The sequence below is a fragment of the Sapajus apella genome, unplaced genomic scaffold (genome assembly GCF_009761245.1).
Source record: "Sapajus apella isolate SASKATOON/1434 unplaced genomic scaffold, GSC_monkey_1.0 scaffold4, whole genome shotgun sequence".
NCBI lineage: Eukaryota > Metazoa > Chordata > Mammalia > Primates > Cebidae > Sapajus > Sapajus apella.
Window position 1 is genome coordinate 51,959,533 of NW_022436944.1, and position 25,589 is coordinate 51,985,121.

The 25,589-nt window shown below is 43.8% G+C and overlaps 1 pseudogene; it reads right to left on the reverse strand.

The window, feature by feature from the left end:
- Positions 1 to 817: 817 nt before the first annotated feature.
- On the reverse strand, positions 818 to 1,611 carry LOC116538190 (annotated as a pseudogene).
- Positions 1,612 to 25,589: the final 23,978 nt, after the last annotated feature.

Below are 25,589 nucleotides of genomic sequence, written 5' to 3' on the forward strand. Positions count from 1 at the left end.
AGTTTTTTAGTTGACCTTTATAATTTTTTTTACAGTCACTGCTGCTGTCTCCTTTCCTTTGTCAGATTACACTGAACTTTTGTATAATACATAGATTCATTTTGGGAAAGGGAAACTTTTCTTTGTCTCAGTTTATGTCTTGGTATTGATTCTTAAGTTCTTCAAGGACTTACCCACTCTAAAATGCTATGAAGGTTGGACATCATGGCTCATAGCTGTAACCCCAGCACTTTGGGAAGCCAAGCCAGAGGATTGCTTGAGGCCAGGAGTTTGAGACCACCCTGAGCAACATAGCAAGACCATGTCTCTACCAAAAATTTAAAAGTTATCCAAGTGTGGTGGTGCATGGCTGTAGTCCCAGATACTTGGGAGGCTGAGGCAGGAGGATTGCCTGAATAACAGAGTGAGACTGTGTCTGTCTCTAAAAAAAATAAATAAATAAAAAATAAGAAAACAAAACGCTGTGGGTTTTATAGTGCAAATCAATAATGCATATCTTGTTTATTGTCACAAAAATGTGTTGAATATTTACTGTGGCAGAATCTGTGTCTAGCCCTTCGAATATAGTGGTAAATAGCACCTTTCTATGTTTATTTAAACAAATGATCAATTACAAGATTTAAGACATGTAAAGAAAAAATATGCTTCAAAAGATATTAAATCATAGTAGGAGAAAACCTCACGTTTTCAAATTTGAGGTGAAATTCAAGAGGCATTTATTCCTTGTAGGCTTTTGATCCTTTATTCACCCCATAGAAAGAGTTAAATCTAAAATTTGGCGGGGAAATACCATTTGTTTGTTTGTTTTTGCTAAGATTTATAGTAGTGCTGTTTCTAGGAAGGTGCCCGTACTTTTCTTTCTTTTTTCCCCCCAAATCTCTTTCACTGGGGGGAATGGGCCTCTTGGGGGCCCTCGCTGCACGGCTCGTTCACTGGCACTGCTTCCCGAGTCCCCGGACTTCATCGCGTCGGGCAGCTCGGGCGGGCTGGAGAACGGCTTGAAGGGCAGGGCCTCAACGGTGTCCTCTGCCCGGAAGGCCAGCCCCACGCTGGCTGGGGCCTGTGGCCATGCTGTTTGATGGCGAGGCCACACTCGCCCAGTGTCTTGCCATCATCCGAGAGCTGGTCATCCTCGTGCAGCCGCTGCTCGTCGGGCGGCCGCTTGAGGATGTCCTCGAACACGCGCTTCGGCTCGGACACTGCGCTGGACCTTGGCGTCCGTGAAGACGGTGGTCTCGGGGCGCAGGATCCTGAGGAACACGTCCATGGCGGCGGCTGTCTGGCCCCTCCACGTGCCGGCAAGCACTCCACCGTTTAAAGGGTTTTCACATTCATTAGCTCACTTGGTAATAAACCAGTCCCAGGTTGTGGGGAATCCCTCCTTTCTTTCATTTCCATTTCTAGTTGAGCCATGATTTGAGGAAACAGTTCTTAACACATGAATGAGTCAGCCACACCCTTGGAGAGTTCAGCATGAAACGATCTGATAGCTTGCCCATCCTCTGTACCCACCCGTGAGATTCATGGCGCCAGCCTCGTCATGTATCCCTTTCATGGGAAAGTAGGATATTCATTGTCTTAGTCAGAGCTCAACTGAAGATGACAGTCTACTGTAGCCAGTTGAAGCCGCAAGGGATTTATTATGCATCATAAGTTGGCTTCCAAAATTTTTGGTAGGAAGCAGGAGCAGGGTCTAGGTTGAGCTTCCGGGAGCACCTGCTGGCATCAGACCAGGGAACTGACCTGCCATCAGCAGGAAGGCGAGGAAGCAGGATCCCGGATGCCCACTGAGTCATGATACCAAATGGCTGCCCCTGACTTGCCTGTCAACACTAGGAAGCAAGGAATGGGACGCTGAGATTTCAACTATAACTGCCACAGAAATACAAGTCCCTCCTTGGCTGTGTCTGCCAGCGGGAAGGTAGAAGCATCCAAAGCATGTCCTTTGGGCCGCGGTGTGGTCTTCTTCCAAGTCTAGGATGGTGTGTTTGCCAAAGCGACATCATTGTGTGGAACCTGAGGTGTGGTCCAGCTTTCCAGCCTCTAGTGAGCAGTAAGGCACACTGCAAGGGAATGTAGCAGAGGTGAGCGGATCCACGTGGAGTATTTACGACATCCACTTCATTGGATTCTACCTGGGTCACTGTGTTGGAGGTAGAAGGCCAACTGTGATTTGTGGTGCTTCTGAAACATTCTAAGGACTTGTCCTATTTCAGTTAAGACACACGTTTGATTTCGAGCTATGTAACCTTTACAACTGATCTGATACCTCCTAAACTTCCATCTGTAATAGAAAGATAATGACAATGTCACATGTGAGTAGAAGATAAAGTGAGCAAAAATACATGGAATCTCTGTCTCAGAAGTAAATATTAGTTTATTTCTTGTGTTACTGTAGGCTTATTTCTTCCCTATTTTTTATCAGCGGGTCTAGATATTGTAGATTAATTCTGCTTGGACCGGGCTGTATTTGGAATGAGTGGTCATATCAGCTTCTAGTGAGTTTTCACACACTCAGCAATGAGGGGGAACATAGAATTTAGCCTCTCTGGTATATACTAGGGTTAGGATTAGGATCATACCTGTAACTAAAGAAAGCTTAAAAGCTATTTTAAAAATGACAGAGAACTGCTTATTTGAACCTTAAACATGCTGAGCTCAGATTATGTAAATGATTAGTAGAATGATTTAGACACTATCATGAGTGATGTCAGCTTTGTAGGTACAGTGGGAAGATTCCATTGATTTATATTCCTATACACTTTATTTAAAGAAGTCCTACAAAGCCATGGGGTGATCAGTTTTCCAGAGGTCTGAGTTTAACAGTCTTTGTTGGAAAATATGCAAAGCTCTGATCTCATTCCTTATCTTGCCCCTTCCTTCATCTATTCAAAATCTAATTATAACAGGTGCCACTTTCAGGGGGGAAAAGAATTCAGAGGAGAAACGTATTTTTGTTGTTTATTTATAACCTGCCTTGTGTCCAGAAAGGGCTTCAGGTAGGACAGAAACTTTAAATTTAGGTTTTAAAGAATGCAAGAAGAAATCTACATCAATCAAAAACTGAAAAGCATCAAATATCACTTTGGAAGAAAAAGTTGGTCTGAAGCACTAAACACTGAACTGGCTTGAAGGGATATTCTCAAATAAGTCACTTTAGAGACAGAAAGCAGTTATGTTGCCTGACACCGTTCACAGCCGTCCTGGAGTAAACAATATTGATGACTTGTCAGCTAATCTCCCTTCAACTTTAGTTGTAGAGGGGAGAAGTGTCTGTGTGCATTGAGGCTCTGACCTTCTTCTGGTCTCTCAGGCCCAGAAATTCCTTAGGGAAAGAGATGATTGAAAAGATTATAATAGATATATTTAATATTCTTTTTTTTTTTTTGAGATGGAGTTTCACTCTGTCACCCAGGCTGGAGTATAGTGGCGCGATCTCGGCTCACTGCAACCTCTGCCGCCCGGGTTCAAGCGATTCTCCTGCCTCAACCTCCTGAGTAGCTAGGATTACAGGCGCCTGCCCCAATGCCCGGCTAATTTTTGTATTTTTTGTAGAGATGGGGTTTCACCATCTTGGCCAGGCTGGTCTTGAACTCCTGACCTCGTGATCCACCCGCCTCAGCCTCCCAAAGTGCTGGGATTACAGGCTTTAGCCACTGCACCCAGCCTTAATATTCTACTAGCTTACACTTTGGAAATTATGGCTAAGATTCCTTTTAATTGTGACATGAATATTGAGCAGCTTTCCTTTTCATTCACATTTCACATCGTGAACTAATGTTCAGACCTCCCTGGGAAGCTAATGTTGGATTTTTAAACTTCCCTTTATGTGATGAGGTTGCTTTTGTGAAAGGTGGAAGACCAAAGCTCATTAACTAGGTCACTGGTTATTACCAGGCTGGTTCAGTGGCTAACCTGTGGAACAAGAGCTCAGGAGGGAGCTGACACACGTTTCCAGTCTCCCAAGTTACGAAAAAGGTCAGTCCACAAGGGTTAGGCTCCAGACTTACATAACTGAGAATGGGGAGATGTCTTCTGCATGTCCCAGAACTAAGATTCCTTCTTCGTTTCACTGAAACTTTTTTGTGTGAAATATTATACAATACTAAAACTCATATACACTTTATTTTTTTTAAGAGATTGGATCTTGTCCTGTTGTCCAGGCTGGAGTGCAGTGGCATGATCATAGTTCACTCTAAACTTGAACTCCTGGACTCAAGCAATCCTCCTGCCTCATTCTCCTGAAGAGCTAGGACTGCAGGCTTGTACTACCATACCTGGCTATTTTTTTTCTTTTTTTGAGACAGGGTCTTACTGTGTTACCCAGGCTGGTCTCAGACTCCTACACTCAAGTAATCCTCCCGCCTCGGCCTCTCAGAGTGTTAGGATTACAGGCATGAACCACCATACCAAGCTACCTGGCTAATTAAAGACATTTTTTTGTGTGTGGAAATAGGGTCTCACTACGTTGCCCAGGCTGATCTCAAACTCCTGGCCTCAAGCAATCCTCCTCTCTTACCCCCCCAAAGCTCTGAGATTATAGATGTAAGCCACTGTACCTGGCCTAGAATTTAAATCATGATTAAACAAGTAAGCATACACAGCCACTGAGGTTAAGAAATAGAAGATTACCATATTTTAGAGGCCCCCCGTAGTCCCTGGCCTCGTCTGCAGAGGTAAAGGTTACCAATATCCTGTTTTTTTTTTCTTTAAGCGTGTATCCATTCTATATTTTTAAAAGTTCAGAATTTTCCAAGTATTGTTTACCTTGGCTTATTTTGCAGTTTACAGAATATAGAATCGTATGGGATTTCCTTCTCTGACTTGCTTCTTCCATTCATCATTGAGTGTTCTCCGTATTGACATAGGTAGCTGTTGTTCCTGAACTTTTACAGTTTTGTCATATTTTATTTTATGAGTGCGCCATAATTTGCCCCTTCTAGGTTGATGGCCTCCTGGATTGCCATCTTTTGAACGGATTAACTTTTTGTGTTTCTCATTCTCTTTCCCTTTTCTGTTTGTTTGGAAGTTATGCTCTTTAGCAGATTCTCTAGCTGTCTTAACATGCATACTTAGTCTATTATACAGGCTAAAATTAAACAGTATTTTTATCCTGCTCCTAAACAAATGCAAAGACCTCAGAACTCTAAATCAGATGACATTCTTCACAATTTATAGTCTTTTCTCGTTTAGTTTTAGCTACTTTTCCACCTACAAATTAGGCATTGTCGTTGTTTTATATAGTCAACAATTTAGCTCTACTCACAACCCACATAGTTGCCTGATACCTTTGCTCATTGTTCCTTCGTACACCTCACACCTCCTATTTTTGTCTGGAGATCTTTTTCTTCCTCATTCTTGAAAGACAGTTATACAGGTTATAGAATTCTAAGTTGGCAGTTATTTTTGTCTCAGTGCATTTGAAAGTATCATTCTTCTATCTTACTGGTCTCCATGGTTGGTGTTGATGTTGGCAGTCGGAATTGCAGATTGCCATTCTTTTTTTTAAATTTAGCTACTTTAGCTTTAAAATTTTTTTGTCTTTGTATACAGCGACTTCATTATGATATGTCTGGCTAGGGATTTCTATTTATCCTTGGGTTTGGTTGGGAGTCTTAGATCTAATTACTGCTCTTTCAACAATAGTGGAAAATTCTCAGCCATTATCTCTTAAAATATCGGGAATATTGTCTTTCCCATTAAATTCATCTACTTCTAAAACTCTAATTATATACATATTAGATCCTTAGACTCTATCTTCTATGTCTTTTAAACTGATAATTTTCAACTCTGGGTTCCTGGGCTGCATTTTAGTTATTTCTATAACTTCATTGTAATAATTCATTTTTTAGCTGTTTAATCTATCATTGAATTTTGGATTTTGAATTTCAGTTCTCTTACATTTCTAGAAATTCTTGACCTTTTCCACATCTACTTTGTTCTTTATGGCCTGCATAGACTCAGCCCCAACCCACATGAGAGAATAAGTGTGCTGTAAGTTGAAGGGAGATCTTTTCACCCTCCACTCATTGCCAGGATTGGGATACTCAAGTTATCCTGCTGCTCCCACTGGACACTGCGTTAATTTCTTGTCCATCCTACATTGAAGGGATGGCCTTTTAAGATCCCAGGTTTACATAGGTGGTTTCCTGTTAGGCTTTCACCATAAATGGGGCCTTTGCTTTGTCTCCCACCATCCTGTACCTAGGTGAAAGCTTGACAAAGAATTTGAGTAGATACTTCTCCAAAGATATACTAACGGCCAAAAAGCACATGGAAAGATGCTAAACATCATCAGTCTTTAGAGAAATACAATCCAAAACCACAATAAGATACCGCTTCACACCTATAAGGATGGATATCATTAAAAAGACAATAACAAGTATTGATAAGGGTGTGGAGAAATTGGAACAAATATATGTATGTGTGTATGTGTGTCTCATACCCCTAAATGCACACGCGCGTACGCACACACACATACACACACACACACACACATACTTTTTCAAGATCATGAATGTTCATAGCAGCATTACTCATAATAGCCAAAAGGTAGATACAAATGAGTTGTCCATGAACTGATGGATGAATGGATAAACAGAATACCCACGCAATGGAATCTTATTTGGCAATGAAAAGAAATAAACTATTGATACATGCTATGGAATTGATGACCCTTGAAAACATTATGCTAAGTGAAACAAGTCAGACACAAAAGGCCATGTATGGTAAAACTCCATTTATGGGAAATGTCCAGAACAGGCACCTCTGTAGAAACAGCAAGTAGATGAGTGCGTTAGTGCGTGCTGGGAGAGGGAGGAATGGAGAACAATTGCCGATGGGTATGGAGTTTCTTTTGGGGGTGATAAAAATGTTCTGAAATTAGACAGTTGTGGTAGTTAGACACCTCTTTGGATAGTCTAAAATTACTGAATTGTACAGTTTTAAAAGGTGAATTTTATGATGTATGCATTATGACCATCTTGAAGTGTTTTATTAAAAAGATGGAAGCTCAAGAGTCCCCAAGGTTTAACAAACTCTCAGGGTGGAAACTGGTTTTGGCATTTGATATCTCCCAGGATTCTTGTTTTACAGCTAGTACTCGACTTACGACCACGATTGGTTTCGACAGACCGGTCGTAACATGATTTGGTCGTAAGTTGAGTATGTATGTACCGGGTCTGGGATAACAGTTGAAATGGTGCACGCGGAGATGGTAGTGCTGCCGGAAGCTGGTCCGCACTGCTGTATGCCTAGCTGGGCAACGTTTGCGCTGCCAGACGTGGAGCAGTTGTGGCTAGCGATTGTGGTCGTAAAATTGAATGGTAGTAAGTTGCATAGGTCGTAAGTCGATCAATACCCGTATTTAATTTTCAGCTTCTTGGGATATTTTCTTTTCATGCCAGCTCAGCAACATTTAAAAAAATGTTTTAGCTAGGCATGGTGGCTCGTGTCTGTAATTCCAGCACTTTGAAATGGGCAAATCACTTGAGTCCAGGAGTTTGAGACCAGCCTGGGCAACATGGCAAGACCCTGTCTCTACAAAAACTACAAAAATCAGCCAGGGGTGGTGGAGCATGCCTGCGGTCCCAGCTCCTTTGGAAGCTGAGGTGGGAGGATCGCTTGAGCCTGGGAGGTTAAGGCAGCAGTGAGTAGTGATCGTGCCACTGCACTCCAACCTGGGCGACAGGACGAGACCCTGTCTCAAAAAAAATTTTTTTTTCATTTTTTTCCATACTTGTTTCACTTGAGAGGTGAACGAAGTATGTCACATTGCCAGAAATTAAAGTCAGAATTCCTTTAATTTTTTTATTTTAAAAAGTTCAAGGCACTAAGAAAAGTTGTAAGGACAGTATAGTGAACTTCCTCATACATTTACTGTAATTTCTCAAATGTAAATATTCTGCTTCATCCTCCCTCCTTCCTGTCTATCCACTTAATATTTTATGGAACCCTTTGAGAGTAGGTTGCAGACATCATGTCCCTAAATACCCTAGCCATTTCAGCATGCATCTCTAAAGGACAAGAGTAATCTCCTGCATAACCACAGTATCACTATCATTCTCAAATTATAACAAACTGCCCTAATAATGTTCTTTATATTATTTTTCCCTGTCCAAGATATAGCCCAAGATCATGAATTATAGTTAGTCATCATGTTTCTTTAGTGGCTATTAGTCTAGAATACTCAGTCTTTGTCTTTCATGACCTTGACAATTTTGAAGGATCCAAGTGAGTTGTTTGGGGAATGCTCTGCAAATTAGGCATGTATGGTGTTTCCCTGTGAGTAGATTCAGGTTATGTGTTGTTGGCAGAAATCCCACTGAAGCGATGTTTGTCCTTCTTAGTACCATACATCAGGAGGCTTGGGATGTCAGTGTATTGCAGATTAGCGAATGTAATCAGGATCATTTTTTCTTTTTTAAAAGACAGAGTCTCACTCTGTCGCCCAGACTTGAGTGCAGTGGTGCGATCACAGCTCACTGCAGCCTCAACCTCCCAGGCTCAAGCAATCCTCCTACCTCAACTTCCCAAGTAGCTGGGACTACAGGTGTGCACCACCACACCTGGATAAGTTGGGTGTTTTTTTTTTTTTTGAGGAGATAGGGTTTCGCCATGTTACTCAGGCTGGTTTTGAACTCCTGAGCTCAAGCAGTCTACCCATCTCAGCCTCCCAAATTGCTGGGATTACAGGTGTGAGCCATCACCCCTGGCCGGAATCAATTTTCTGGAAGCTAAATGTGATCTTTTTCTGAGCAGAATGACACAGAATTTGGAGCCAAACAGGCTTTGCTTTGAATCTTGGCCCTGCCGCTATTAGCTTTGTGATCTTAAGCAAAATATTTAACATGTTAAAGCATCTGTAAAATATGTCTTATAATACCCACTCCTTTTTTTTTTTTGTTTTAAGACGGGGTTTCACCATGTTGGTCAGGCTGGTCTTGAACTCCCGACCTCAGGTGATCCGCCCACCTTGGCCTCCAAAGTGCTTGGATTACAGGCGTGAGCCACCACCGCGCCCAGCCCCCAATTCTTAAGATATTGAAAGAATCAAACACAAATTCATGTAAATTGTTTAGCACTGGCACATTGTACCAACTCATAACTCTTGTTCTGGGGGAGATGATAGTATTCAAATGGCATGGGGCCTCTCCATCCCTCAAAGGTTTTGGAAAAATTGCTCAGAATCTCTGTGTGAGGAGCTCAAAGGCCTCCCATGTACTTATTTTTATTTTTTCTGAGACAGAGTCTTGCTCTGTCACCCAGGCTGGAGTGCAGTGGTGTGACCTCGGCTCACTGCAACCTCTGCCTCCGGGGTTCAAGCAATTCTTGTGTCTCAGCCTCCAGGGTAGCTGGAATTACATGTGTGCACCACCATGCCCAGCTAATTTTTGTGTTTTTAGTAGAGATGGGGTTTTGCTGGCTCGTCTTGAACTCCTGGCCTCAAGTGATCTGCCTGCTTCAGCCTCCCCAAGTGCTGGGATTACAGGTGTGAGCCACTGCTCCTATGTGCTTCATTTAATTCCCAAAGAGCCTGTGTTCTGTTCCCCTTTTCTGCCTTCTCACCCACCTCCTTTACCCTTTGCTGTCGGCCATATCTGTTTGGTTGTTGTGGGGGTTTTTTGGGGTTATCTGACTTGAGAGGGTAGCAAGTGGTGGTGGTTTGAACCTCTATGAGCAATACCTTGATGCTGGCACTGCTCCACTGGCAGGTAGAGTCATTGCCTGGGGCTGACCATGGACCTTTGCGTGGGTGCTTTACCCGAATCCAGAGGAGAGAGCTGGGCTCAGCTGAAGTTTTGCCACACAACTTCGCTGGTCCCCAGTGGTGGGTTGGTTTTAGGTGTTGGCCAATGACAGGTAGAGAGGCTCTTGGAGAAGGTAGACCTGCCTCCTGCTCTGTTCTCCTCCCACTTCTGTTTTATGTCCCTTCCCTCCTGGATTACTCATCCTCCTCCCCTCCAAATCCTTCTCCCTTTGCTGTGCAGGGAAAGAAACTGTCTCCAGCTCCTCCCTCCAAACTGTGTATCTTAATTCAGTGAAGGCACCACGGAACAAAGGCTTCTCACCAGACCGGAAGCAGCTCCCTAGAGGGCAGTGGGCCTTGTAAACAGGAGCTTCTTTTCCTGTAACCTGATTGTTTTTTTTTTAAATCGTGCACCCAGCAGGAATGCCGTGGCTATTTCCCTGATGTTTATTTTGACTCGAGAGGGTAATAAGTGGTTTGAACCTGTATGAGCAATACCTTGATGCTGGCACTGCCCAGCCGGCGATTAGCGTCATTGCCAGCGGCTGACCATGGACCTTGCGTGGGTGCTTTACCTGAATCCAGAGGAGAGAGCTGGGCTCGCTGAAGCTGTGCCACACAAGGTCTCTGTTCTTTGGAGGGGAGTGTCGGCGGGGCCCCGGGGAGTGCTGATGCCTCTTTGGTTGTTTACTTGTAACCTGTGTCGTCATCGGGTCCCACAGAATGAGCACTGGATTCTGCGCCTCCTGCGTCTTCCTTTATGCCGCCTCCGACGACTCCTCCAGAGCTGTTTGTCTGGATGAGCTTGTTTGGTGAGGCTGCCAGACCTTCCATTTCAAACTGAGGGATGCCTTTTCCACCTGCTGGTTTCTGCTCCATGATATCTAGCCCTGTCTCCTGATACTTTTTTTTATTTATTTTTGAGATGGAGTCTCACTCTGTCACCCAGGCTGGAGTGCAGAGGAGCAATCATAGTGCCCTGCATCCTTGAACTCCTTGGCCCAAGGAATCCTCTTGCCTTGACCTACTGAGTAGCTGGGACTACAGGCACAGGCCACCATGCTTGGCTAACTTACTAATTTTTTTGTGGCGTTTGGGGTCTCGCCATGTTGCCCAGGCTGGTCTTGAGTTCCTGGGCTCAAGCAATCCTCCCACCTCAGCCTCCAAGCAGGTGGAACTGCAGATGTGCTCCACCACACCCAGCCCTGAGAAATTCTTTAATCTTGAAAAGGAAAGAAAGGGAGGAGGAGAAAGGAACAGAGTTTAATCCTGGTAAAGGCCACTGGTGCCCAGGGAGGCCCTACAGGGTGAGGCTGTGGGCAAGTAAGGCTCCAAGGTGATTGCTTTGTCAGTCCATTCTCCACGGACTCCCTACCTTCTTCCGTCTTCCTTCCCTTCCGTCTTCCCCTCCCTTCTGTCTTCTCTTCCTTTCCCTTCTCTTCCCTTCCGTCTTCCTTTCCCTTCCCTTCTCTTTTCTTCTGTCTTCCCTTCCCTTCCATCTTCCCCTCCCCTCACCTCCCCTTTCCTTCCCTCCCTTTCTTTCTCTTTCTCTTTTTCCTTCCTTCCTTCCTTTCTTTTTCTCTTTCTTTCTTTCTTCCTTTCTTTTTCTTTCTTTCTTTCTTTTTTCCTTTCTTTCTCCTTTCCTTTCCTTTCCTTTTTTTTCTTTTCTTTTCTTTCTTCAGGGTCTCACTATATTACCCAGGCTAGACTCAAACCCCTAGGCCCAGGTGATCCTCCTGCCTCAACCTCCCAAGTAGCCGGGATTACAGGTGTGTACCACCACATCTGACTTATTCTCCAGGGAATGGGACTGTATTTGAGGGTAATGAAAGTTGTCAGGAACTGTGTTGTGTTGCCCAAACTCAAAGGACTCTATTACCCTAAGTTATGTTACTTGTTCCAGTGAAGTCTTTGTTTTGGAGAGGCCCGTGGACCAGAAATGATACGAGGTCCCAGACCAGTTGTGTTGGCCTATACAGTCTTAAAAATCAGAATTAGTTGCCAATATGTAAATTTCAGATATAAGAAAATCTAGATTTCCATAATCTGTTGGAAAATTGGACAAATGCACAATATGAGCCCACAGTTCCTCATGGCAGCAATCCTTAGGCGCCAAGAAGTGGCAGCCCTCTGCATGTGAGAGTGTTGGTCAATATGCATGTATGACTGTTGTAACAAAGACCAAAACAAGTGACTTAAGCAAGGTAGGAACTTGTTTTTCTCTCATGTGGCAGTCAAAGCACTAATTGCCCAGGGCAGATACGATATTTCAGTGGCGTCAGAGACACCGCCTACTTCTGTCTTCTTTTTCCCTGTTCTCTGCAGTGGGGTCCATCTTCTGGTCCAAGATACTGCTTCGTTTCCCACCATCCTGTCTGCTCCAGCCTTCAGTAGGATGGAGAAGTGGAGGGTCTCTTTCTTCATGATCCAACCTGGAAGTTGCACATACCATTTCCTCTTGCATCCTATTGGTCAGAATGTACAGAATGGCCACATCTTGACTGCAAATGAAGCTGGGGAAGTGTGGTCCTCAGCTAGGTGGCCGTGTGAACAGCTAAAACCCTCTTCTTAGTAAAGGCAGAAGGTGAGAGTGGATGGTATGGACAAACTGTATTCTGTGCTGATGGGCCTTGCCGTCACCTGTTTGCTGCTATCCCCAGCTCTCTCCAGTCTTCCGTGATTGAGGCCAAGAGTCATTGCCATTTGTCGCCTTATAACTGATAGATTTCACTCATTTATGTTACCTGCCTGGTCCCTGTAGACATTTGCGTTTGCATTCTCAGCTATGCCTTGATTATCTCTTCAGACACAACTCCATGCTTTTATATTCGTTGCTGCCTCTGTTTGGAATGACCTGGCCTCCCTTTCAGGCCTGGCAAACTCCTTAGGATAACACAGCCCCTGCTTCCCTTTCTAAATTCAGTTATCTCTGTTGACACGTCCTAATACATAAGCTGCTAATTTTACATGATACCTTTTAGTTTACTTACCTTTATATACTTGATGCCCGGCATAGCACTGGGTACATAACAGACTAAGGGTCAGTCCCGTTTCCTGAGTGTTCATTCAGAGAAAGACACTACCTAGAACTTAAAAGCATTTTTAATGTCTGGCAGTGAAATAGTATATTAGTCACAGCCTTTACAGTTGTAGATGATGGAAACTTGGATAAATTGGCTTCTGTGACAACAAAAAGGAGGAGCACCTACTGACTCATGTATCTGACAAGCTGAGCTGTGTGTCAAGCTTCAGGTATGGCTGGAACCAGGAGTTCAGTAGATAGCAAGACTCAGTCTCTCTGCTCAGTGTCTTGGCTATGCTTTCTTCTGAATAAACTTCATTCTTAGAAAGACTTTCTCTGCATGGTGACAGTTCTGTATTTTTCTTATAGTGATTTTTTAAAAAACCATAAAGCTATGTCTTCATAGTGGTAACCAAGCACTTCATGGTGCCACCAATCAGGAGGAAGTCCCTGACTGACCTAGCTCAGGTCATATGGTCATTCTCGGTCCAGTCAACGTAACCAGGCATCAGTGAGGTGGGAGAATAGGGTCTGGAAGCAGGGAGCCTAAGGCTGATTCACACTGACTTCCTAGAACGGACTCAAAAGGAAAACCCTAATTTTCCATGCCCAAGTAACAAAAGGATCAGAGGCTACTTCCTTTGCACTCCCACCCGCTTTTTTTTTTCATGGCAGATGAAAAACGGAACGTACTCTGGTCCCCTCCTGCAACCAATCAGACTGGTCGTGGACCTAGTCTTCATGTGCATAGGGGTATAATTTTGTAACTTCAGCCTTTGATTGGTTGCTTTCTGCAATCAATCAGACTGGTCATGGGCCACTACTTCATTTACATAGGATGTAACCAAGTAACCAATGGGAAACCTCTAGAGGTTATTTAAACCCCAGAAAATTCTATAACCAGCACTTTTGAGACCCTTGCTCCATCCTTCTCCTATGCTGTGGAGTGTGCTTTCGTTTAAAAAAATCTGTGCTTTCACTACTTCATTTGTACGATTTGCCCAATTCTTTGCTCAAAATGCCAAGAACCTGGATGGCTCATAGTCAAGACCTTTTACTGGTAATTTAAGTACTCTGGCCATCCCTGGGTCATCTGTCTACTTCAGGTACCAGGGGTGGAGTCAGCCCTACTCAAATTACGTTGAAGGAAAGGTAGATCTCCAAGAAGAAAGAAAACAGGCAAAAAAAAAAAAAAAAAAAAAAAAAAAGTGACAATTATATTTGGAACTACCTTTATCTCATTTTATAAATAAAGCAGCTGAGGCTAAAAGAGATTATAGTGGCCTAAGGTCACAACCAGGAAGTGGCAAAAGTGGGATTCACGCTAGATCTTCCTGACTCTAAATGGTAGGCCCTTAATTCACTGCACCCAACTATTTCTGAAGGGAGTTATCCTGGAACTCCCCAGCCCCCATCTCTGCATGGAGACAACCCTGAGGTGTGATGCTCCTGCGTGACTATTACAATATAGAGACATCGTATAAGCCCACATGGCAGGATTGTATTTGGGAGCACGTGTTTATCTAAAAGCTCTGTTTTCCCTGGCACATCTCTAGTGTCTACACCGTACCTGAAAATATTTCTCTTACCCATCAAAAGAACTCTTTACGTTAATAAAAGTTGGAAGAGTCAGGCAGCTGGGTTCGTCTCTGGAACATTTTGGTTAACTTAGCACGTGCATTTTCATTGAGGAGCGGTATTGCTTGCAAGGGAGCCAAAACTGGTTCTTGGGGATAGGGAGGGAAATCTTTCCTTTTTTAAATGAATAAAGTGCATATTTACATGTGGTGTCTAAATAGACAGTTTATCCGTGATGTTAACATTTCCCGGGGTGATGAGCTGTGATGAGCGCCGTGCTGGAGACTGCAGCACATCTTCCCTCCACACCTCATTCTTCAGCACTTGCTGCCTTTTTTCTCTGCTCCACCTTGCAGCAAAACTTCTTGAAAGAGTTGTCTTTATTTCCTAATTCCTCTCATCCCACCTGCTCCTGAACCCTCTCCAGTCAGCGTTGTCACTAGTGTACCGGAACAGCTCTTGCCAGGGGCGCCAGTGACATCCATTTTGCCAAGAACAATGGTCAACTTTCAGCGCTTCTCATGCTGAGCGTGCAGACCACACTAACACAGTTGATCCCTCCCCTAAATTCTTTGAGTATCTTGTTTTCTTGGCTTCAAAGGTCACTGTCCTAAATTTGTTCTCCGATCTCGCTGAACGTATACCTCATCTTCTTTCCTGGTGCCTCCTTATCTCCCCAGCTGTAAACACAAGAGTGGCCGGGGCTCAGGCCTTACAACATTCCTCTCCCCATCTACACCCAATCCCTCGAAATTGTGGCTTTCAGCTCTCTCTGTAGGTCCTCATTTCTAGCCCCAGCCTAGACTTCTCCCCTGGATCCCAGATTTGTATGTGTCTACTCACCGTCTCTTCTGATAGGTCTCACAGGCAACCCAGGCTAAGTAGCAATTTTTGGTTAATACGGAGAACAGAGAAACATGTTAAAAGAACCCAGGAGGACACAGTCAGCAAAATCCAGATTGTGTGTACAGGACAAATGACCCAGATTTTGCAAAAAACAAATTTTAAAGAAAAAGCAGTAGAGGAGAAACCTATAGATTAAAAGAGATTTAAGAGATAAATGTCAATCAATTGCAATATAGGGACCATATTTGGATATTGATCGAAGCATCCAGAAAATAATTATGACATGATCCAGGGTTATTTGAATATCGACTGGGTATTGGATATCATAATTATTAATTATTTTTAGCCATGAGAATGGTGATTGGCTATATTAGAAAAAAATTCAAAAAAAAAATCTATCCAGAATGTTATCAGTTCTTACCACCTGCAGTATTATCAGCCTCAGCCAAACTAACATCCTCTCTTGTCTTATTTTTATATTGCCTCTTAGCTGATTTCCCCGCTTATAACCGACCCCCTACCCCAGTCTGCTCTCAACACGATAGCCAGAGATACCCTGGTAAGCTGTGTCATGGTATTCCGCTTCCCAATGCATTTGGAGTGAGAGAGCCAGTCTGTTCAGTTTCAGTCTACAAGACCCGCTGGGTTCCTCCCTTACCTCTCTGACCTCGTGTCCTGCGCTTCGCTCCTGGGTAAGCGGCTCTGGCCGCCCTGCTGCTTTTGTGACACAGCAAGTCCAGCTCCAGGAGTTTGCGTGTTCTCTTATTTTCTCCACCCACTCTCTCCAGGTCTTGTTTCAGCACGTCCTTTCCCTGAACACTCTACGTAATAAGTGAACCCATATCCCCTTAGCCTGCCTAATACTTTTTTATAGCATTTGTCACCATCTGACGTATGTTCTGGTTTGTTTGTTTTTTTTTTTTTTTTTTTTTGGTCTGCTGCTTCGACTAGAACATGAGTTATATAGAGTAGAAACTGTATTTTTCATTGCTGTATCCCTAGGTCTTAAAAGAGCTCCTTGCATGTCATAGGCACTAAATAAATGTTGAAACAAAAACATGTTTCATACAGGGGAAGGAGATGTTTAGAGACGTTTAGGGGAAGCATGATCATGAAAAAGGTTGAGAATTCTTTTTCCTGCATTAGCCTAGGGAAGCTGGTGGTCATCTTGTGCCTGCTATTGCTATTGTGACTGTGTTTACATTTCTCTCTCTTTTACACCTTGGGACACTTTTATCTGTCACGAGTTATACAGCAGAACTTCGTGAACTGGCTCTGTTGGCTCTAATTGGGGGAAAAGCCATTTGAGTTTCTTCTCTTCGGACTGAGCGCTTGCTGTCTGGCTTCTCTGCTGCAGTGGCTCTGGGGAGCTGCACAGCGCAGGCGCATGTAAGGAGACCCGCACATCCCAGGGGAGCTAGCTTCCTTCCCCATGCGTGAGCTGGAGCCTGCGGAACAGGATGGGGACAGTTTACTGAGGTGCCATTGATCCCGGGACACGTCTTGGTATTTCAGGCTGGGCAGTTGACTGTAGGAGATGGGTCTCTCCCACAAAGCAGGATGTTTACTGTGTTTGGCTGTCAGGATTTATCTTGACACAAAAAACAACTTGTACTTCACCTGCATGCAACGTCCCCTCCCCTCTGTCCCACCCTTCACACTTTGAGAACTGAGATGTCAGGGAAGCCCCGAGGAGGAACAAGCAGGAAATGAGGCAATCCAGGCAGGCACTCAGATGCCCTCTTAGTTGATGGCCAGAAAACAGTGCTCTAGGTATGTTCAGATGACTGTGGTATCTTATCTGAAATTCCATTTGTAAATATTTATAGCCCACTTCTTTCCAAAAAGGATTTGAAGTAGGTTTATGAGTATACATAAATCCATACACAATATACACTTAGGGCCAGGCAAGGTGGCTCACGCCTGTAATCCCAGCACTCTGGGGGGCCGAGGTGGGCAGATCACCTGAGGTCAGGAGTTTGAGACCAGCCAGGCTAACATGGTAAAACCCATCTCTACTAAAAATACGAAAAGTTACCTAGGCATGGTGGTGCACGCTGTGGTCCCAGCTACTTGGGAGGCTGAGGCACCAGAACCACTTGAGCCTGGGAGGCAGAGGTTGCAGTGAGCCGAGATTGCGCCACTAAACTCCAGCCTGGGCACAGAGCGAGACTCCATCTCAAAAACAAACAACAAGAACAACAAAACCACCAAATATATGCTTAGATTTAACAAAACAGGAGTGGAAAATAAGAAACCTGGCCTGAAGAACAGGAGGAAGAATGAGCCTTGAGGGTTGAGTCGGGACCTGTGAGGGGAATCACATGCAGCCGGATGCCCTCTGCCAGCCCAGTGCCCAGGGAAGCGGGGTGGGGCTGCCTCACCTTGTTCTCACCTTCTACCAGTCTTTGCATTATATCTCATCATTTTTCCCCTTTGGTCATCACATTGGGTTGTTTATTGAAAAATCCTAGCAGGCAACTATATAGTATCATTTAAATGTGGACCTAGGACTTTGAGTAGACATTCTAGGTGACTGGTTCCTGTCTCCAGCACCAGCCTGTGATCACAGCTCACAGAGGGCATGAACTGTGTCTGTTCATCTTTGTACCCCAGGACCTGGAAGCCAGGAGGAACTCAATACATATTTTACTGAATAAATGAATGGTATTGCAGTTCTTTGTACAGGAAAGGAAGAAGCTTGTCAGTTGAGGGAAAGCTTTTTGGTTTTGTTTTTTCCTGCTTCTATTTTGAGAGTTCTCTCATGTGGGCAGTTATATTGGGAATTTTGAGCGGTCTCTTGGGTCTTGTTTCAAGAAAACTGGGAGAAATGCAGACACAGAATTCATGTGTCTTTCCTTGTAAAGGGGAAAGTTGAAGTCGACTTTGACAAGCAGTTTAGTGCAGAGTATGAGAGGCCCCAGCGAAGGTGATCAAGGTCCACACCTTCTTGTATGACCTGGGCCAAGAACTGTCCCTAAATGTTACTGCTTTCAGGGCTACTTGGGGTACATGCTAGAGGTGGTTCAAGTTGGAATTATGTAATATAGTAGTAAAAAGCAGGGGCCTTGCATAGAATTATACACAAAAATATACCACAGAAAATAATAGTACATCTGGGAGCAATGGCTCATGCCTGTAATCCCAGCACTTTGGGGGGCCGAGGAGAGTGGGTCATTTGAGGCCAGGAGTTTGAGACCAGCCTGGGCAACATGGTGAAACCCCTGTCTTTACTAAAAATACAAAAAGCAACTGGGTGTGTTGGCACACACCTGTAATTTCAGCTACTCAGGAGGCTGACACATGAAAATTGCCTGAACCTGGGAGGCGGAGGTTGCAGTGAGCCAAGATGACGCAGCCTGGGTGTCAGAGCGAGATTCAAAAAATAATAATAAATAATAGTAGCAGTTCATGTAAAAGTGGGTGATATCTATGTGAAGTGAATTGTGCTCACATTGGTTTCCTGGTTGGGATAAAGTACTGTAATTATGTAAGGTGCCACTCATGAGATAAGCCGGGTGATGAATGTATAAGACCTCTCTGCACTGTTTATGAGTCTGTAATTAATTCAAAATTAAAAGGCAGGATATTGGCAACAGAGTTGGGCTGAATCCCCCATTACCCCAGCTGGGAGGTGACTTTTTTTCTCCTAGCATTTAACATAATTCTTAACTACCTATTTGCTCTTCACCTTTCTCCCCCAGGAGAAAGCAGAAGCTGAGTCTGTTTTGTTCACTGCTAAATTCCCCGTTTCCTAGCACAGTGCGTGGCACCATGTTTTGAAGGAAGCATAATTGCAGACACAGGTGACTTCAATTGTCTCAGGCGGTCTGCAGTGAGGCCAATACCTTCCTCTCAGGACACTGGGAGAATTAAATGGGTATAGCATGGGTAAAGCCTAGGGCCTGCTACACAGCAAACACTCAACTCCAGGCGGCAGCAGACTTTTCCTGTCAAGGGACAGATAGCAGTGGCCCAGGCTTTGCAGAGCAGGGGTCTCTGTTAGAGCTCTCCACCTCTGCCACTGTAGCACAAACGCAGCTAGAGACGATCGTAAATGAACGAGTGTGGTACATGTAAAAATGCAACTTAAAATCTTTTAAATTGCAAATTGAAAACACATTTTTTTTTTTTATGAATCTGAAATTGGAATTCTTTCCAACCATTTCAATCTATTAAAGTCTCTCTTAGCTTATGGGTTAGCGGGCTGGATGTGGCCTGCGGGCCATAGTTTGTGTACTGGGGTGGGCACTGTCATTCTGGGCAAGTCCTTCTCCAGCTGCCGGCCATCGGGGTGCACAAAGAAGCTGTGGAAATACATACGTTGGTGGCAGTGTTAATGTTCCCGTCAAAACCAGATCTGAGTTCAGTGGCATGATAGCCCTCTGTAACCTTGAACTCCCGGACTCAACTGATCCTCCAACCTCAGCCTCCCAGTCAGCTGGTACTACAGGCACCCACCACACCCAGCTAATTTTTTCGAAACTTTTTTGTAGAGATGGGGTCTCACTGCTTTGACTGTGCTATACAGCTGTCATTTCTAAAGCTATTTCTGGTTTCCAATAGGCTATCTCATCTGAATTTCCTGCAACTATGAATCAGCTGAGGTATAAGCCATTAGCTCATGTTCCTGGTGAGGAAACCATGGAAAGGCTCCAAGAGTTAGTGACTTGCCTAAGATTATACCAGCATGTGGCAAAGCCAGAGTCTGATACTTCGTGTCTTGCAGTTTCTTTGATACCAGCAGTCACAAAATCAACTCCATACAAGCTAGGAAGGCAGAATATACGAGCAAAGTACATTAAAGGGCAACAGGGAACAGTGGGTTTGTGATAAACCAGAGATTGTAACTTCCGTCTGAAGAGGGCGCTGCTACTTGGCTACAGCTAATTGTGCCCATAAAGAAGTGAGAGGCCCGATAATAACAGATCTAATTTTTCAGAGATGCCCTAAATCTGAATTTTAATTTAACTTAAAATATCCTGATTAACCTTCTCTTTAAAAATGTGTGCTAAACAGAACAGTCTTTTGGGCCTCAAGTTTGAGAATCAACTCTGCTGTATGCTCTCTAGCCACTAAGACAAACTCTGATGGCTTTCCCCCAAATGAGTAGAAAGTCAAGAAGCTTCAGAGAGCCATGGTATCAGAGAAGGCTTTCTGGAGGAAGTGGAATCAGAAAAGAGCCTTGAAGGATGGATAACAGAAAGAAAGAAGATATCTTTCCAGGCTAGTAGAAGGGAAAGAATATACAGCAAGTATTGAGCACAACAACTGAAATATTATCTGAGGTAATAATGTTAGCAATGATGCCAGTATGCTAGTATATTAACAAGAAAGCCAGTCTAACTGAAATAGATGCATAGAAAATATGGGACCAGCCACCCAAACCTCCAGCAAATACTGTACTTAGTGATGAAACATTAGAAGCTTTCTTTTTTAAAATCAGGAGCATAAGGATGCTATTACCATTTATATTCATCATAGTACTGCAGGCCCTAATCGGTGTAGTAAGACAAGAATGAGAAATATAAGAAATGGGGGAAAAGGAGGCCAGGCATGGTGGTGCACACCTGTAATCCCAGCACTTTAGGAGGCTGAGGCAGGTGGATTGCTTGAGCTCAGAAGTTTGAGGCCGGCCTGGGCAACATGGTGAAACCCCATCTTTATGAAATATACAAAAATTAATCAGGTATGGTGGTGCAGCCCCAACTACTTGGGAGGCTGAAGTGGGAGGATCACTTGAGCCTGGTCAAGGCTCTAGTGAGCTGAGGTTGTGCCATTGTACTGCAGCCTGGATGACAGAGTGAGACCCTGTCTCAAAAAAGAAAAAAGAAAAGAAACAGTCATTATTCATAGTCAGCATTATTTACAACAAAAATCCAAGAGAATTTACAAAATAGTGTTCAGCAGGATTGCTCAATATAAGATCATAATACAAAAGTCAATTCCACTTCTGTATACAAACAGTTTGCAAATATAATTTCTAAAACCTACTATATATATATGACCTTTATGGAGCAAACCTTTGAAACTTCATTGAAAGATAAAGATCTAAATAAATGGAAAGCTATACCATGTTCATGAATGGGATATCAGTTTGTTCCCAAATAAACACATTCAATATAATTATAATTTAAAATCACAACTTTATGAGTATAGACAATATACATATATATTAAGCTGTTTCTAAAATGTGTTATATGTGAAATAGGTAATGCAAGGCCAGCTTTGGAGGACTTTGGTGCCAGAACATGGAGTTTAGACCTGATCCAACATGCTGCTGTTTCTCAGGCTAGGGCCAGTGTTTGTATTTTCAAGTGTTAAAAACAAATTTTTGTGTTATTTTAACAATACAAGCAAATTCTGGAATTTAAAATTTGCCCAAGGGCTTCTGGGTGATTTAGTAAACATCAGGATAGACACTTGTGTTTGTGTTTGCAGTCACATTTATACTGAGTTATAATCATTTGTCATGGGCTAATGACAGAGGAACAAGGCAGACTGATTATATAAGCAACTGGTTAGACCAAGTGAAGACCAACTAATCTCACAGCGCAGCAAAGACTTGCAGGAGCCAGTGAGAAATGGTCAAAGAATTACATAGGATATGTTATTGTCACATAGGTTATGTTAGAGGACATGGACAGCGTAAAAGAGCCTACGTGGCGTCTGTCAGTGCCATATTTGAGTTGCAGACTGGTTAATTTCATAGAGATAATGTCGTTGCTTTGCATTTCATTAGGTCTGTGGTTTTGTATTCTGTTTAATTTGCAAATTTGGTTTGGTTTTATTGGTGCAGAGGAACTATAAAAGATAGACATTTAGCTTTTTGTTCATACTGACATTACATGACTTGGCCATCACAGGGTTGCCTTAAGAATTATTTTCAGTTTTTGTTCTGTAGTTACCAGGAAAAAAAGAATTATTTTCAGTTTAACAAGGCTCATGCACTATTCAAGATAGAGAAATACTAAAGTAGGCCATCAGAAGCATGAGTGGGAGTGGGATATAATGTAGATTTGATTTTATTCATTTTTTTCAGACAAGGTCTTGCTCTGTTGTTCAAGGCTGCAGTGCAGTGGTGCAATCTTGGCTCACTACAGCCTTGACCTCCCAGGCTCATGTGATCCTCGCACCTCAGCCTCCCATGTAGCTGGGACTACAGGTGTGTGTGTAGTCATGTGTCTGGCTCATTTTTGTATTTTTTCTGGACACCGTGTTTCTGCATGTTGCCCAGGCTGGTCTTGGACTCTGGAGCTCATGCGATCCACCCGCTTCAGCCTCCCACAGTGCTGGGATTACAGGCATGAGCCACTGTACCTGGCCAATTTTGTTTTCAAGATTTCACCACCACCAATGTGTAGGATAAATGGGAGATGAGAGGCAAAGGTGAGTTTGAGTAGAGAAGAAACTTTATTGAAGGTCAACTGTTGACAAGTCATTAGGCACTTACTCCCCTTAAAACAATCCCGGCCGGGCGCGGTGGCTCACGCCTGTAATCCTAGCACTTTGGGAGGCTGAGGTGGGTGGATCACCTGAGGTCAGGAGTTCAAGACCAGCCTGGCCATCATGGTGAAACCCCATCTTAAAAAAAAAAAAAAAAAAAAAAGTCCCATGAGATAATTTCTCCCTTATATAAATGAGGAAGTTGAGGCTCAGAAATGTTCAGTAACTTATCCAAGGCTACATAGGTGGAAGGTGAAGCAGGTGTCTGGTTGTCAGTTCAGACTGCATTCTACCAAGCTGTAATACGGGGATGAGTAGTAGCCACTCTGGCACGGTCACAGGGAAATCCAGAAAAAGCAATGAATCTGGAAACCTGTATTTTGAATTGCCCTTTTTCCACTAGAAAACCTGAGATACCCAGCCCCGGCCTGGTGTATGGTCTGTTAAGCCTGTGACCTAGGTAATGTATGGCTGCGTCCCAAGCCCTGGCTCCTTAAACCTAGTTCCTAGAATGTATTATTAGAGGGGGAGTCCTTTCCTGCCACTCTGTATAACTAGGCTCGACTAGTTTCATGGCCTGTATTACTATTGTTTTTTATTACTTGGTAATAAAAATCTTGCGTAGAGGAAAGTAAATATTTTCTTGGAAGTTGAAAAAATAAATTAGGTGAGATTGTATCTACTTGAACTCTTCCGGCAGATCTGTAGCTCTCATTACCTTCTATCCGGATCAACTTTGTGGTTTGAATTTTAACAACCTGGCCTGGAAACAGAATATTTTGTGTCTTTCGAGGAGAGATTATTGGAGAAAATGTTCAGAAGAATCTGAGTATTCATGAGCTTGAGTTCGTGTGTGGTAGAAATATCTGCCTCCCACATTCAGCCCATGCCACCTTGGATCATCCCTCCCTTTCATCATGCAGGGCAGCTTGAAATCAGAGGAGATTGCGAAATTGGAGATTTCAAAGGGAGCTTGGGCTCCTCTCGTATAGATGCCTCACAGATAAGAAGACGGGAGGCTAAGAGACAGGGACACTTTGTGAGTTTCTGGAAACCCAGCTGAATCTTGATCTAAAGCCTCTCCTGTTTCCCATATGTTGCAACTTTGGGTTTCTCTTTTCTCAATTAAACTCAATTTTCAAATAGGCATAGACTACGTAATCCATCTACGTGGCTCAAAGGTATGAAAGCTGTGCACAGAAATCTTGCTCTCCTGTCCTTCCTACCATGAACCTACCTCTTACACACGACAACTTTAGGTTTCTTATTTCTCTTTCTTTGCATAAACAGAGGATACTGTTGATCCGTTAGGCCAGGGTTTCTCAGGCTGGGCACCGTTGGTGTTCTGGCTGGGTAATTCTCTGCCGGAGGGGACTTGGTGCGCACGGTGGGAGGCCTCGCAGCGTTCCTGAGCTCTACATACTAGACGTGAGTAGTAGCAACCCCCGACCTGAGTCATGGCGATCAAAAATGTCTCCAGATGTTGCCAAATGCTCTGTGAGGGGCAAAATCACCTGTAGTTGAGAACCACTGCTTTGTGCAAATAGAGGCAAATATGAACATATATTTTAATTTTCACCCTTTTCCTTGAGCAAATAGTAGCAATCATATACGTAGCTCCTCTTCCTGATACGCATATATCCTGATAGACATGTATCCATCTCCTAATAGATATATATCCATTTCCTGATAGACATCTATCCATATCGTGGTACATGTGTCCCAAAGTACATGATGTATGTGGGTATATATGTGCACATATGTGTGTGCATATGGATATTTAACTTTTACATGTCTAGATATCCTAGAGATCTCTGAATCACTGGAGGCTGCCCTCACTGGCGGCTGTGTAGCAGTCCACGGTGTGGAAGCGCCACCATTGATTGAACCTGTCCACCATGGTCAATTGGATAATTGTTTCCAACCTGTAGCTACTAAACTGTGCTCAGGCCTGGAGCAGTGGCTCACTCCGGTAACGCCCACACTTTGGGAGGCTGAAGCGGGTGGCTCACCTGAAGTCAGGAATTCGAGACCAGCCTGGCCAACATGGCGAAAACCCATCTCTACTAAAAATACAAAAATTAGCCAGGCATGGTGCACACCTGTAATCCCAGCTACCTCAGAGGCTGAGGTGGGAGAATTGCTTGAATTCAGGAGGCAGAAGTTGCAGTGAGCTGAAATTGTGCCACTGCACTCCAGCCTGGGCAACAGAACGAGACTCTGTCTCAAGAAATAAATAGGCCGGGCATGGTGGTTCACACCTGTAATCCCAGCACTTTGGGAGGCCAAGGTGAGTGGATCACCTGAGGTCAGGAGTTCGAGACCAGCCTGGCCAACATGGTGAAACCCTGTCTCTACTAAAAATACAAAAATTAGCCATGTGTGGCCATGTGCCTTTAGTCCCTATTCGGGAAGTTGAGGCAGGAGAATCACTTGAACCCAGGAGGCAGAGATTGCAGTGAGCCGATATTGCACCACTGCACTCCAGCCTGGGTGACAGAGGGAGACTCCGTCTCAAGAAATAAATAGACAAACTAACTGTGCTCTGTGAGTGAGCCTGTTCAAGTGTCATTCTTCTTTGTGCAGCTGTATCTGTCGGTTAGATCCCAGAACTGGGGTTGCAGGATCAGGGGTAAATACATCTCATTTCGGTGGCCACTTCCAGACTTCTCCTCCATGGCACTCATGCCCTTTGGCCCTCCTATCAGCAGTGACTTGAGAGGCCTGTTTCTCCACAGCCTCACCAACAGGATTGTGGAACTTTTGAATTTTTGCCAATCCCATAGGTGAGAAGTGTCTCGTATTTCTCAACCAGCATAACACTGATCTGGCCTTACATATCGTGAACAAGGAGCTAAGTAAACTCAGCCTCGTCCGCTTTTCCCTGGGTGGCATGTGTCCCACGCATATCTGTGTCCAGGCCTTTGTGCTGGCTGTCCCTCTGCAGGA